This window comes from Cyprinodon variegatus, unplaced genomic scaffold, assembly GCF_000732505.1.
Source record: "Cyprinodon variegatus isolate N-32 unplaced genomic scaffold, C_variegatus-1.0 Scaffold498, whole genome shotgun sequence".
NCBI classification, from domain to species: domain Eukaryota; kingdom Metazoa; phylum Chordata; class Actinopteri; order Cyprinodontiformes; family Cyprinodontidae; genus Cyprinodon; species Cyprinodon variegatus.
Window position 1 is genome coordinate 299,473 of NW_015150951.1, and position 3,252 is coordinate 302,724.

A 3,252-nucleotide genomic window follows, 5' to 3' on the forward strand; every position below is an offset into this window, starting at 1 on the left:
TGTCTGCTCAATTTAAGAAGAAATCCACTTATTTTAAGAAATAATTACTAAATTAGATTAACAGTTTTTGCAGTGTGTGTGTCTCTGAATGTGTGCATATGACTGAAAGACATCTTCTGCCTCCATTTATCTGTTTACTAAAGTGTGTTGAATTCATGTTAATGTGTATTTAAACACATTTCAATTAGTGGAAAAAATTGCAGAGGGAAAAAAAGTCTAATCAACCAAAACTTTCGCGACCCCCATGCAGAACCTCCGTGGACCCCCTAGGGGTCGCGGACCCCCTGTTGAAGACCTCCAGAGTAAAGTATAGATACCTAAAAAGTGTACTTAAGTACAGTAACGAGCAGTAATGTAACCAGAAGTGGGTTAAAACGTACATTTAGTAGTTTTACTGCCTATTTATCGCTTCTTCTAAATAAAACGCTTGACTGCTCCATCCTGATGAGTAACTTCACTAAAAAACAAACAGTGCTCCAGACAAACTTTGTGTTAATTTGAATTTGAGTCTTTTTTTTGTATACAGGCTTACTTACAGTAAGGAGTAGATATTATCACTGGTTTCATAAGTTTAATGTAAAAATAAAATTTGATTTGAAAAGTGTTTCATCTGCCTAGAACTGTTTCTTTTTCTATTACATTTTTTTTTTATTATTTTTTTTTTATATATAGTTTTTGAAATAACAGAATTCAAACTTAACTTTATATGTTGCTCTGTCATCATTTTAACCAAGTTTTCAGGGACCCAAACAGGGCATCTAGGAGCCATTTCCACCAGATGCCAAACAAACCTAAATCCTACCAAACACAAAGCAGGTTCATATCCAAGGTTTATTTCCGGTTCATCTACCATATCTGATGACATATTTAAAGGTTCAGACCCGAAACAGTAGGAGCCGCTTTTCTACAACTCTTCATCCTGACATCGCCTCTGACTAAAACATAACGATTTTTTTTCACTTATCCGCTTGAGGCAAAGAGTGATGCATGAGGGAGAGGCGTTCAGGCTTTTCTTGGCGAACGGCGTCGCGTTTGGAGGAAATGACTCTGAGCCTCTCCAACCAGACATCCTCCTCTACATGAACACAACCTGAGATCCATGAACACCAACAGCACGCTGGGTGACAGAAGTAACGAGAAAAACCTCCACTTAGTGCTGAAAATAAAAAAGTTAGGTTCTCTCTCTGGATCTGCAAGAACTGGAAGAACATTAGGAGCACTTTATTGCAACAACTTCCCTCTGATGTAATCAGCACTGCAGAAGCTGATGAGGGCAGGTCAGTCTATTAGAATATCCTTATAGTTTGGTTTTAAAACAATAAATCACTGAACCATAGACTCTGAAAACAGAAAAAAAAAAACTGTCTTATGTTTGCATTCCACAGGTATTATTATGAAGCACTTCCCTCCATTAAAGACATTTCACCCCAGCGCTGCGTGTCATGAGCCCATAACATCATCAATCACTGCTCACATCCCCTCCATGGACTGCTGCCCCTTAGGAAGAGGCTTTGCAGCATTTGATGCAGGAATTGCAGGCTCTGCAACAGCTTATCCCCCGCTGTCATAAGACTGTTTAAACTCTAATCAACACACAAATCAAGACTCTGCATCACACTTTTAAACATCAAATTTGCTCTACATGGCTAATTTTTAATCCTTTAAATAGAACTCAACTCAATGTTTCCAGTGCATTTGCCTCATATTCTTCTGATCACTGCTGCACTTTAAACATTGAAAAGTTTATTTCACTGCTAAGCTGCTAATTCACTGCTGAAAAGCTGTATGCATCGAAATTTTGTTTTGTATACACTCTGTGTATACAACATGACAATAAAGTTTGTCTAAGTCTAGGTCAATACAAAGAGGAGTAGACCTTTACAATGAGGCTCCCCTTAGAGATGACTAATAAATAGCTCTTAATTCATATGTAAACACACTGAAACTCCCTCATAAGTGTTTATTATTGATTACAGTGGCAGCCATTGCAAAATGGTCCTTCCCAGTCCAACGCCAGTCGAATGGCAGCCCACTTCCCTGCAACTCCCAGCAGAATCCCCTCCAACTTCCAGCCAATGGAGTGATGCCCTATTTCTCCTGGGCGTGCATATTTTCTCTGACTCCACCCTTTCACTAAATTATAGGGAGCCAGTGCTTCTCTTCAGATCTTAATGTCCACAAATCATGACAGAAAGAATATTTTAGTACAAAGATTGATGTTTAAAAGGGATTTGTAGGGGAAAGTGGGGATATTTGGAATGTCTACCGCTGTTATTACGAGTTGCAACATAATCTGTTCAACTATATATGTCATCTAGTGTTGCTGTTATTTATCATTTCAATCCAAGTTACCGTCTTTTAAATTAGCATTCGTAAAAAAAATTTAGCATATAACAAGTTTAATGCATAGTGAACTCTTAGAAATGAGCTGTAAAGAGTTGACAGATGAATTCATTCCCCATCTGTTAATTATTTACTGGCCTTATTGTGAAGTGCTGACTGGCACCGTGGTGGGTAAAGTATGGCTGACCTACTGACAGGTAACTCTTAATTTTTCCGGTTTCCTGATAACAACAAATGTTGAGCAATTCCTCCTGCATTACCCCCTTCAGAAAAGTCACCGGATAGTGATCTTTAGGGGGGGTTAGGGGGAAGTTACTGAGAAACAACAGCTCTGACTTTTTTAGAATAGAACCTGAAATCATTAACTTCAGCAGCACCTGTTCTTACTTGGGGGTCCGTAGCTCTCAGCAGATTCCCGGCTCTGCTTATCTGCAGGAATCTGGAGCAGCTGGAATCCACCAGTGGTTCGTTTGATTGTGGGTTATTATGGAAATGACTTTGTGAGCTATGAAGCTGTGGCAAAAGCCCTCTCCCTCTCACACACACACCCACAGAGTCTTTCCATCACCCGAATGGAAAGGTTTCAGGACTAAAACGCTTCTCCTGTTTTACGTCTGTAAAGGAGCGAGGGAACAGAACCAAACAGAGAGAACAAATCTGCCACCAACAGCACTGTCACCACAAACACCATCTCCAAGAGCAGAGAACAACTGCATTGTGGAGCAGCATGAAGACATGTGGGATGCAGCTGTGGACCCGAGTGGAGTGAATTTATGAAGGACAGATAGACGAAGAGAAGCACAGTTTGACAGAACACACTTCTGAGCTGACGGAGCCAGAGCGGCCCTCTGAGCAGCAACAGAAATCCAAAGAAAATGTCCAGTTTGAATATCTGATATGATAACTTAT